The 9,499-nt window shown below is 46.1% G+C and overlaps 25 non-coding genes across 25 annotated transcripts; 21 read left to right on the top strand and 4 right to left on the bottom strand.

Moving 5' to 3' along the window:
* Positions 1 to 258: 258 nt before the first annotated feature.
* Positions 259 to 330, bottom strand: TRNAC-GCA (transfer RNA cysteine (anticodon GCA)). The gene has a single exon. It is a non-coding gene; the product is annotated as a tRNA-Cys (tRNA).
* Positions 331 to 388: 58 nt separating this feature from the next.
* On the bottom strand, positions 389 to 460 carry TRNAC-ACA (transfer RNA cysteine (anticodon ACA)). The gene has a single exon. It is a non-coding gene; the product is annotated as a tRNA-Cys (tRNA).
* A 178-nt stretch (positions 461 to 638) lies between these two features.
* Positions 639 to 710, bottom strand: TRNAC-GCA (transfer RNA cysteine (anticodon GCA)). Its single transcript has one exon. It is a non-coding gene; the product is annotated as a tRNA-Cys (tRNA).
* Positions 711 to 889: 179 nt separating this feature from the next.
* TRNAC-GCA (transfer RNA cysteine (anticodon GCA)) lies at positions 890 to 961 on the bottom strand. Its single transcript has one exon. It is a non-coding gene; the product is annotated as a tRNA-Cys (tRNA).
* A 1,628-nt stretch (positions 962 to 2,589) lies between these two features.
* Positions 2,590 to 2,661, top strand: TRNAC-GCA (transfer RNA cysteine (anticodon GCA)). Its single transcript has one exon. It is a non-coding gene; the product is annotated as a tRNA-Cys (tRNA).
* A 179-nt stretch (positions 2,662 to 2,840) lies between these two features.
* Positions 2,841 to 2,912, top strand: TRNAC-GCA (transfer RNA cysteine (anticodon GCA)). Its single transcript has one exon. It is a non-coding gene; the product is annotated as a tRNA-Cys (tRNA).
* A 178-nt stretch (positions 2,913 to 3,090) lies between these two features.
* Positions 3,091 to 3,162, top strand: TRNAC-ACA (transfer RNA cysteine (anticodon ACA)). Its single transcript has one exon. It is a non-coding gene; the product is annotated as a tRNA-Cys (tRNA).
* Positions 3,163 to 3,220: 58 nt separating this feature from the next.
* On the top strand, positions 3,221 to 3,292 carry TRNAC-GCA (transfer RNA cysteine (anticodon GCA)). Its single transcript has one exon. It is a non-coding gene; the product is annotated as a tRNA-Cys (tRNA).
* Positions 3,293 to 3,711: 419 nt separating this feature from the next.
* Positions 3,712 to 3,783, top strand: TRNAC-ACA (transfer RNA cysteine (anticodon ACA)). The gene has a single exon. It is a non-coding gene; the product is annotated as a tRNA-Cys (tRNA).
* A 948-nt stretch (positions 3,784 to 4,731) lies between these two features.
* On the top strand, positions 4,732 to 4,803 carry TRNAC-GCA (transfer RNA cysteine (anticodon GCA)). The gene has a single exon. It is a non-coding gene; the product is annotated as a tRNA-Cys (tRNA).
* A 178-nt stretch (positions 4,804 to 4,981) lies between these two features.
* On the top strand, positions 4,982 to 5,053 carry TRNAC-ACA (transfer RNA cysteine (anticodon ACA)). The gene has a single exon. It is a non-coding gene; the product is annotated as a tRNA-Cys (tRNA).
* A 58-nt stretch (positions 5,054 to 5,111) lies between these two features.
* Positions 5,112 to 5,183, top strand: TRNAC-GCA (transfer RNA cysteine (anticodon GCA)). Its single transcript has one exon. It is a non-coding gene; the product is annotated as a tRNA-Cys (tRNA).
* Positions 5,184 to 5,482: 299 nt separating this feature from the next.
* Positions 5,483 to 5,554, top strand: TRNAC-ACA (transfer RNA cysteine (anticodon ACA)). Its single transcript has one exon. It is a non-coding gene; the product is annotated as a tRNA-Cys (tRNA).
* A 558-nt stretch (positions 5,555 to 6,112) lies between these two features.
* Positions 6,113 to 6,184, top strand: TRNAC-ACA (transfer RNA cysteine (anticodon ACA)). The gene has a single exon. It is a non-coding gene; the product is annotated as a tRNA-Cys (tRNA).
* A 187-nt stretch (positions 6,185 to 6,371) lies between these two features.
* Positions 6,372 to 6,443, top strand: TRNAC-ACA (transfer RNA cysteine (anticodon ACA)). The gene has a single exon. It is a non-coding gene; the product is annotated as a tRNA-Cys (tRNA).
* A 57-nt stretch (positions 6,444 to 6,500) lies between these two features.
* On the top strand, positions 6,501 to 6,572 carry TRNAC-ACA (transfer RNA cysteine (anticodon ACA)). Its single transcript has one exon. It is a non-coding gene; the product is annotated as a tRNA-Cys (tRNA).
* Positions 6,573 to 6,758: 186 nt separating this feature from the next.
* TRNAC-ACA (transfer RNA cysteine (anticodon ACA)) lies at positions 6,759 to 6,830 on the top strand. Its single transcript has one exon. It is a non-coding gene; the product is annotated as a tRNA-Cys (tRNA).
* A 58-nt stretch (positions 6,831 to 6,888) lies between these two features.
* TRNAC-GCA (transfer RNA cysteine (anticodon GCA)) lies at positions 6,889 to 6,960 on the top strand. Its single transcript has one exon. It is a non-coding gene; the product is annotated as a tRNA-Cys (tRNA).
* Positions 6,961 to 7,259: 299 nt separating this feature from the next.
* Positions 7,260 to 7,331, top strand: TRNAC-ACA (transfer RNA cysteine (anticodon ACA)). Its single transcript has one exon. It is a non-coding gene; the product is annotated as a tRNA-Cys (tRNA).
* Positions 7,332 to 8,018: 687 nt separating this feature from the next.
* On the top strand, positions 8,019 to 8,090 carry TRNAC-ACA (transfer RNA cysteine (anticodon ACA)). The gene has a single exon. It is a non-coding gene; the product is annotated as a tRNA-Cys (tRNA).
* Positions 8,091 to 8,277: 187 nt separating this feature from the next.
* On the top strand, positions 8,278 to 8,349 carry TRNAC-ACA (transfer RNA cysteine (anticodon ACA)). Its single transcript has one exon. It is a non-coding gene; the product is annotated as a tRNA-Cys (tRNA).
* Positions 8,350 to 8,406: 57 nt separating this feature from the next.
* TRNAC-ACA (transfer RNA cysteine (anticodon ACA)) lies at positions 8,407 to 8,478 on the top strand. Its single transcript has one exon. It is a non-coding gene; the product is annotated as a tRNA-Cys (tRNA).
* A 186-nt stretch (positions 8,479 to 8,664) lies between these two features.
* Positions 8,665 to 8,736, top strand: TRNAC-GCA (transfer RNA cysteine (anticodon GCA)). Its single transcript has one exon. It is a non-coding gene; the product is annotated as a tRNA-Cys (tRNA).
* Positions 8,737 to 9,044: 308 nt separating this feature from the next.
* Positions 9,045 to 9,116, top strand: TRNAC-GCA (transfer RNA cysteine (anticodon GCA)). Its single transcript has one exon. It is a non-coding gene; the product is annotated as a tRNA-Cys (tRNA).
* A 57-nt stretch (positions 9,117 to 9,173) lies between these two features.
* Positions 9,174 to 9,245, top strand: TRNAC-ACA (transfer RNA cysteine (anticodon ACA)). Its single transcript has one exon. It is a non-coding gene; the product is annotated as a tRNA-Cys (tRNA).
* The last annotated feature ends 254 nt before the right edge of the window (positions 9,246 to 9,499 follow it).

The raw sequence follows: 9,499 nt of genomic DNA, 5'->3' as shown, positions 1-9,499 counted from the left end.
ATGATCCGTGCTGTTACAGGGGGAACTCGGGTTTGAACCAAGGACCTTTCGATCTGCAGTCGAATGCGAGTTATCCCTCCTTGTTCCTAGCCGTAATGTCGATTTAACTAAATAATTGGAATGATCCGTGCTGTTACAGGGGGAACTCGGGTTTGAACCTAGGACCTCTCGATCTGCAGTCGAATGCGAGCTATCCCTCCTTGTTCATAACCGTAATTTCGATTTAACTAAAATAAACGGAATGATCCGTGCTGTTACAGGGGGAACTCGGGTTTGAACCAAGGACCTCTCGATCTGCAGTCGAATGCTCTACCACTGAGCTATTCCCCCTTGTTCAAGGCCGTAATGTCGATTTAACTAAAATAAACGGAATGATCCGTGCTGTTTCATGGAGAACTCGGGTTTGAACCAAGGACCTCTCGATCTGTAGTCGAATGCTCTACCACTGAGCTATCCCCCTTGTTCATAGCCAAAATGTCGATTTAACTAAAATAAACGGAATGATCCGTGCTGTTACAGGGGGAACTCGGGTTTAAACCAAGAACCTCTCGATCTGCAGTCGAATGCGAGCTATCCCTCCTTGTTCCTAGCCGTAATGTCGATTTAACTAAAATAAACGGAATAATCCGTGCTGTTACAGGGGGAACTCGGGTTTGAACCAAGGACCTCTCGATCTGCAGTCGAATGCTCTACCTCTGAGCTATTCCCCCTTGTTCAAGGCCGTAATGTCGATTTAACTAAAATAAACGGAATGATCCGCGCTGTTACAGGGGGAACTCGGGTTTGAACCTAGGACCTCTCGATCTGCAGTCGAATGCGAGCTATCCCTCCTTGTTCATAACCGTAATTTCGATTTAACTAAAATAAACGGAATGATCCGTGCTGTTACAGGGGGAACTCGGGTTTGAACCAAGGACCTCTCGATCTGCAGTCGAATGCTCTACCTCTGAGCTATTCCCCCTTGTTCAAGGCCGTAATGTCGATTTAACTAAAATAAACGGAATGATCCGTGCTGTTACAGGGGGAACTCGGGTTTGAACCAAGGACCTTTCGATCTGCAGTCGAATGCGAGTTATCCCTCCTTGTTCCTAGCCGTAATGTCGATTTAACTAAAATAATCGGAATGATCCGTGCTGTTACAGGAGGAACTCGGGTTTGAACCTAGGACCTCTCGATCTGCAGTCGAATGCTCTACCACTGAGCTATCCCCCTTGTTCATGGCCGCAATGTCGATTTAAATAAAATAAACGGAATGATCCGTGCTGTTTCATGGGGAACTCGGGTTTGAACCAAGGACCTCTCAATCTGCAGTCGAATGCTCTACCACTGAGCTATTCCCCCTTGTTCAAGGCCGTAATGTCGATTTAACTAAAATAATTGGAATGATCCGTGCTGTTACAGGGGGAACTCGGGTTTGAACCATGGACCTTTCGATCTGCAGTCGAATGCGAGTTATCCCTCCTTGTTCCTAGCCGTAATGTCGATTTAACTAAAATAATCGGAATGATCCGTGCTGTTACAGGAGGAACTCGGGTTTGAACCTAGGACCTCTCGATCTGCAGTCGAATGCTCTACCACTGAGCTATCCCCCTTGTTCATGGCCGCAATGTCGATTTAAATAAAATAAACGGAATGATCCGTGCTGTTTCATGGGGAACTCGGGTTTGAACCAAGGACCTATCAATCTGCAGTCGAATGCTCTACCACTGAGCTATTCCCCCTTGTTCAAGGCCTTAATGTCGATTTAACTAAAATAATTGGAATGATCCGTGCTGTTACAGGGGGAACTCGGGTTTGAACCAAGGACCTCTCGATCTGCAGTCGAACAAGGGGGAATAGCTCAGTGGTAGAGCATTCGACTGCAGATTGATAGGTCCTTGGTTCAAACCCGAGTTCCCCATGAAACAGCACGGATCATTCCGTTTATTTTATTTAAATCGACATTGCGGCCATGAACAAGGGGGATAGCTCAGTGGTAGAGCATTCGACTGCAGATCGAGAGGTCCTAGGTTCAAACCCGAGTTCCTCCTGTAACAGCACGGATCATTCCGATTATTTTAGTTAAATCGACATTACGGCTAGGAACAAGGAGGGATAACTCGCATTCGACTGCAGATCGAAAGGTCCATGGTTCAAACCCGAGTTCCCCCTGTAACAGCACGGATCATTCCAATTATTTTAGTTAAATCGACATTACGGCCTTGAACAAGGGGGAATAGCTCAGTGGTAGAGCATTCGACTGCAGATTGAGAGGTCCTTGGTTCAAACCCGAGTTCCCCATGAAACAGCACGGATCATTCCGTTTATTTTATTTAAATCGACATTGCGGCCATGAACAAGGGGGATAGCTCAGTGGTAGAGCATTCGACTGCAGATCGAGAGGTCCTAGGTTCAAACCCGAGTTCCTCCTGTAACAGCACGGATCATTCCGATTATTTTAGTTAAATCGACATTACGGCTAGGAACAAGGAGGGATAACTCGCATTCGACTGCAGATCGAAAGGTCCTTGGTTCAAACCCGAGTTCCCCCTGTAACAGCACGGATCATTCCGTTTATTTTAGTTAAATCGACATTACGGCCTTGAACAAGGGGGAATAGCTCAGAGGTAGAGCATTCGACTGCAGATCGAGAGGTCCTTGGTTCAAACCCGAGTTCCCCCTGTAACAGCACGGATCATTCCGTTTATTTTAGTTAAATCGAAATTACGGTTATGAACAAGGAGGGATAGCTCGCATTCGACTGCAGATCGAGAGGTCCTAGGTTCAAACCCGAGTTCCCCCTGTAACAGCGCGGATCATTCCGTTTATTTTAGTTAAATCGACATTACGGCCTTGAACAAGGGGGAATAGCTCAGAGGTAGAGCATTCGACTGCAGATCGAGAGGTCCTTGGTTCAAACCCGAGTTCCCCCTGTAACAGCACGGATTATTCCGTTTATTTTAGTTAAATCGACATTACGGCTAGGAACAAGGAGGGATAGCTCGCATTCGACTGCAGATCGAGAGGTTCTTGGTTTAAACCCGAGTTCCCCCTGTAACAGCACGGATCATTCCGTTTATTTTAGTTAAATCGACATTTTGGCTATGAACAAGGGGGATAGCTCAGTGGTAGAGCATTCGACTACAGATCGAGAGGTCCTTGGTTCAAACCCGAGTTCTCCATGAAACAGCACGGATCATTCCGTTTATTTTAGTTAAATCGACATTACGGCCTTGAACAAGGGGGAATAGCTCAGTGGTAGAGCATTCGACTGCAGATCGAGAGGTCCTTGGTTCAAACCCGAGTTCCCCCTGTAACAGCACGGATCATTCCGTTTATTTTAGTTAAATCGAAATTACGGTTATGAACAAGGAGGGATAGCTCGCATTCGACTGCAGATCGAGAGGTCCTAGGTTCAAACCCGAGTTCCCCCTGTAACAGCACGGATCATTCCAATTATTTAGTTAAATCGACATTACGGCTAGGAACAAGGAGGGATAACTCGCATTCGACTGCAGATCGAAAGGTCCTTGGTTCAAACCCGAGTTCCCCCTGTAACAGCACGGATCATTCCGTTTATTTTAGTTAAATCGACATTACGGTTATGAACAAGGAGGGATAGCTCGCATTCGACTGCAGATCGAAAGGTCCTTGGTTCAAACCCGAGTTCCCCCTGTAACAGCACGGATCATTCCAATTATTTTAGTTAAATCGACATTACGGCTATGAACAAGGGGGATAGCTCAGTGGTAGAGCATTCGACTACAAATCGAGAGGTCCATGGTTCAAACCCGAGTTCCCCCTGTAACAGCTCGGATCATTCCAATTATTTTAGTTAAATCGACATTACGGCCTTGAACAAGGGGGAATAGCTCAGTGGTAGAGCATTCGACTGCAGATTGAGAGGTCCTTGGTTCAAACCCGAGTTCCCCATGAAACAGCACGGATCATTCCGTTTATTTTATTTAAATCGACATTGCGGCCATGAACAAGGGGGATAGCTCAGTGGTAGAGCATTCGACTGCAGATCGAGAGGTCCTAGGTTCAAACCCGAGTTCCTCCTGTAACAGCACGGATCATTCCGATTATTTTAGTTAAATCGACATTACGGCTAGGAACAAGGAGGGATAACTCGCATTCGACTGCAGATCGAAAGGTCCATGGTTCAAACCCGAGTTCCCCCTGTAACAGCACGGATCATTCCAATTATTTTAGTTAAATCGACATTACGGCCTTGAACAAGGGGGAATAGCTCAGTGGTAGAGCATTCGACTGCAGATTGAGAGGTCCTTGGTTCAAACCCGAGTTCCCCATGAAACAGCACGGATCATTCCGTTTATTTTATTTAAATCGACATTGCGGCCATGAACAAGGGGGATAGCTCAGTGGTAGAGCATTCGACTGCAGATCAAGAGGTCCTAGGTTCAAACCCGAGTTCCTCCTGTAACAGCACGGATCATTCCGATTATTTTAGTTAAATCGACATTACGGCTAGGAACAAGGAGGGATAACTCGCATTCGACTGCAGATCGAAAGGTCCTTGGTTCAAACCCGAGTTCCCCCTGTAACAGCACGGATCATTCCGTTTATTTTAGTTAAATCGACATTACGGCCTTGAACAAGGGGGAATAGCTCAGTGGTAGAGCATTCGACTGCAGATAGAGAGGTCCTTGGTTCAAACCCGAGTTCCCCCTGTAACAGCACGGATTATTCCGTTTATTTTAGTTAAATCGACATTACGGCCTTGAACAAGGGGGAATAGCTCAGAGGTAGAGCATTCGACTGCAGATCGAGAGGTCCTTGGTTCAAACCCGAGTTCCCCCTGTAACAGCACGGATTATTCCGTTTATTTTAGTTAAATCGACATTACGGCTAGGAACAAGGAGGGATAGCTCGCATTCGACTGCAGATCGAGAGGTTCTTGGTTTAAACCCGAGTTCCCCCTGTAACAGCACGGATCATTCCGTTTATTTTAGTTAAATCGACATTTTGGCTATGAACAAGGGGGATAGCTCAGTGGTAGAGCATTCGACTACAGATCGAGAGGTCCTTGGTTCAAACCAGGGTTCCCCATGAAACAGCACGGATCATTCCGTTTATTTTAGTTAAATCGACATTACGGCCTTGAACAAGGGGGAATAGCTCAGTGGTAGAGCATTCGACTGCAGATCGAGAGGTCCTTGGTTCAAACCCGAGTTCCCCCTGTAACAGCACGGATCATTCCGTTTATTTTAGTTAAATCGAAATTACGGTTATGAACAAGGAGGGATAGCTCGCATTCGACTGCAGATCGAGAGGTCCTAGGTTCAAACCCGAGTTCCCCCTGTAACAGCACGGATCATTCCAATTATTTTAGTTAAATCGACATTACGGCTAGGAACAAGGAGGGATAACTCGCATTCGACTGCAGATCGAAAGGTCCTTGGTTCAAACCCGAGTTCCCCCTGTAACAGCACGGATCATTCCGTTTATTTTATTTAAATCGACATTTTGGCTATGAACAAGGGGGATAGCTCAGTGGTAGAGCATTCGACTACAGATCGAGAGGTCCTTGGTTCAAACCCGAGTTCCCCATGAAACAGCACGGATCATTCCGTTTATTTTATTTAAATCGACATTACGGCTATGAACAAGGGGGATAGCTCATTGGTAGAGCATTCGACTGCAGATCGAGAGGTCCTAGGTTCAAACCCGAGTTCCCCCTGTAACAGCACGGATCATTCCAATTATTTTAGTTAAATCGACATTACGGCTAGGAACAAGGAGGGATAACTCGCATTCGACTGCAGATCGAAAGGTCCTTGGTTCAAACCCGAGTTCCCCCTGTAACAGCACGGATCATTCCGTTTATTTTAGTTAAATCGACATTACGGCCTTGAACAAGGGGGAATAGCTCAGTGGTAGAGCATTCTACTGCAGATCGAGAGGTCCTTGGTTCAAACCCGAGTTCCCCCTGTAACAGAACGGATCATTCCGTTTATTTTAGTTAAATCGAAATTACGGTTATGAACAAGGAGGGATAGCTCGCATTCGACTGCAGATCGAAAGGTCCTTGGTTCAAACCCGAGTTCCCCCTGTAACAGCACGGATCATTCCGTTTATTTTATTTAAATCGACATTACGGCTATGAACAAGGGGGATAGCTCAGTGGTAGAGCATTCGACTACAAATCGAAAGGTCCATGGTTCAAACCCGAGTTCCCCCTGTAACAGCACGGATCACTCCAATTATTTTAGTTAAATCGACATTACGGCCTTGAACAAGGGGGAATAGCTCAGTGGTGGAGCATTCGACTGCAGATCGAGAGGTCCTTGGTTCAAACCCGAGTTCCCCCTGTAGCAGCACGGATCATTCAGTTTATTTTATTTAAATCGACATTACGGCTATGAACAAGGGGGATAGCTCAGTGGTAGAGCATTCGACTACAAATCGAGAGGTCCTTGGTTCAAACCCGAGTTCCCCCTGTAACAGCACGGATCATTCCGTTTATTTTATTTAAATCGACATTGCGGCCATGAACAAGGGGGATAGCTCAGCGGTAGAGCATTCGACTACAGATCGAGAGGTCCTTGGTTCAAACCCGAGTTCCCCATGAAACAGCACGGATCATTCCGTTTATTTTATTTAAATCGACATTACGGCTATGAACAAGGGGGATAGCTCATTGGTAGAGCATTCGACTGCAGATCGAGAGGTCCTTGGTTCAAACCCGAGTTCCCCCTGTAACAGCACGGATCATTCCGTTTATTTTATTTAAATCGACATTTTGGCTATGAACAAGGGGGATAGCTCAGTGGTAGAGCATTCGACTACAGATCGAGAGGTCCTTGGTTCAAACCAGGGTTCCCCATGAAACAGCACGGATCATTCCGTTTATTTTAGTTAAATCGACATTACGGCCTTGAACAAGGGGGAATAGCTCAGTGGTAGAGCATTCGACTGCAGATCGAGAGGTCCTTGGTTCAAACCCGAGTTCCCCCTGTAACAGCACGGATCATTCCGTTTATTTTAGTTAAATCGAAATTACGGTTATGAACAAGGAGGGATAGCTCGCATTCGACTGCAGATCGAGAGGTCCTAGGTTCAAACCCGAGTTCCCCCTGTAACAGCACGGATCATTCCAATTATTTTAGTTAAATCGACATTACGGCTAGGAACAAGGAGGGATAACTCGCATTCGACTGCAGATCGAAAGGTCCTTGGTTCAAACCCGAGTTCCCCCTGTAACAGCACGGATCATTCCGTTTATTTTATTTAAATCGACATTTTGGCTATGAACAAGGGGGATAGCTCAGTGGTAGAGCATTCGACTACAGATCGAGAGGTCCTTGGTTCAAACCCGAGTTCCCCATGAAACAGCACGGATCATTCCGTTTATTTTATTTAAATCGACATTACGGCTATGAACAAGGGGGATAGCTCATTGGTAGAGCATTCGACTGCAGATCGAGAGGTCCTTGGTTCAAACCCGAGTTCCCCCTGTAACAGCACGGATCATTCCGTTTATTTTATTTAAATCGACATCGCGGCCATGAACAAGGGGGATAGCTCAGTGGTAGAGCATTCGACTGCAGATCGAGAGGTCCTAGGTTCAAACCCGAGTTCCCCCTGTAACAGCACGGATCATTCCAATTATTTTAGTTAAATCGACATTACGGCTAGGAACAAGGAGGGATAACTCGCATTCGACTGCAGATCGAAAGGTCCTTGGTTCAAACCCGAGTTCCCCCTGTAACAGCACGGATCATTCCGTTTATTTTAGTTAAATCGACATTACGGCCTTGAACAAGGGGGAATAGCTCAGTGGTAGAGCATTCTACTGCAGATCGAGAGGTCCTTGGTTCAAACCCGAGTTCCCCCTGTAACAGAACGGATCATTCCGTTTATTTTAGTTAAATCGAAATTACGGTTATGAACAAGGAGGGATAGCTCGCATTCGACTGCAGATCGAAAGGTCCTTGGTTCAAACCCGAGTTCCCCCTGTAACAGCACGGATCATTCCGTTTATTTTATTTAAATCGACATTACGGCTATGAACAAGGGGGATAGCTCAGTGGTAGAGCATTCGACTACAAATCGAAAGGTCCATGGTTCAAACCCGAGTTCCCCCTGTAACAGCACGGATCACTCCAATTATTTTAGTTAAATCGACATTACGGCCTTGAACAAGGGGGAATAGCTCAGTGGTGGAGCATTCGACTGCAGATCGAGAGGTCCTTGGTTCAAACCCGAGTTCCCCCTGTAGCAGCACGGATCATTCAGTTTATTTTATTTAAATCGACATTACGGCTATGAACAAGGGGGATAGCTCAGTGGTAGAGCATTCGACTACAAATCGAGAGGTCCTTGGTTCAAACCCGAGTTCCCCCTGTAACAGCACGGATCATTCCGTTTATTTTATTTAAATCGACATTGCGGCCATGAACAAGGGGGATAGCTCAGCGGTAGAGCATTCGACTACAGATCGAGAGGTCCTTGGTTCAAACCCGAGTTCCCCATGAAACAGCACGGATCATTCCGTTTATTTTATTTAAATCGACATTACGGCTATGAACAAGGGGGATAGCTCATTGGTAGAGCATTCGACTGCAGATCGAGAGGTCCTTGGTTCAAACCCGAGTTCCCCCTGTAACAGCACGGATCATTCCGTTTATTTTATTTAAATCGACATTTTGGCTATGAACAAGGGGGATAGCTCAGTGGTAGAGCATTCGACTGCAGATCGAGAGGTCCTTGGTTCAAACCCGAGTTCCCTTTGTAACAGCACGGATCATTCCGTTTATTTTATTTAAATCGACATTGCGGCCATGAACAATTGGGATAGCTCAGTGGTAGAGCATTCGACTGCAGATCGAGAGGTCCTAGGTTCAAACCCGAGTTCCCCCTGTAACAGCACGGATCATTCCAATTATTTTAGTTAAATCGACATTACGGCTAGGAACAAGGAGGGATAACTCGCATTCGACTGCAGATCGAAAGGTCCTTGGTTCAAACCCGAGTTCCCCCTGTAACAGCACGGATCATTCCGTTTATTTTAGTTAAATCGACATTACGGCCTTGGACAAGGGGGAATAGCTCAGGGGTAGAGCATTCGACTGCAGATCGAGAGGTCCTTGGTTCAAACCCGAGTTCCCCCTGTAACAGCACGGATCATTCCGTTTATTTTATTTAAATCGACATTTTGGCTATGAACAAGGGGGATAGCTCAGTGGTAGAGCATTCGACTACAGATCGAGAGGTCCTTGGTTCAAACCCGAGTTCCCCATGAAACAGCACGAATCATTCCGTTTATTTTATTTAAATCGACATTACGGCTATGAACAAGGGGGATAGCTCATTGGTAGAGCATTCGACTGCAGATCGAGAGGTCCTTGGTTCAAACCCGAGTTCCCCCTGTAACAGCACGGATCATTCCGTTTATTTTATTTAAATCGACATTGCGGCCATGAACAAGGGGGATAGCTCAGTGGTAGAGCATTCGACTGCAGATCGAGAGGTCCTAGGTTCAAACCCGAGTTCC

This window comes from Phalangium opilio, unplaced genomic scaffold (assembly GCF_054372755.1).
Source record: "Phalangium opilio isolate 3A_F unplaced genomic scaffold, DU_Popi_V2 ptg000078l_1, whole genome shotgun sequence".
Taxonomy (NCBI): Eukaryota; Metazoa; Arthropoda; class Arachnida; order Opiliones; family Phalangiidae; genus Phalangium; species Phalangium opilio.
This window is presented reverse-complemented; position numbering and strand designations above follow the sequence as displayed.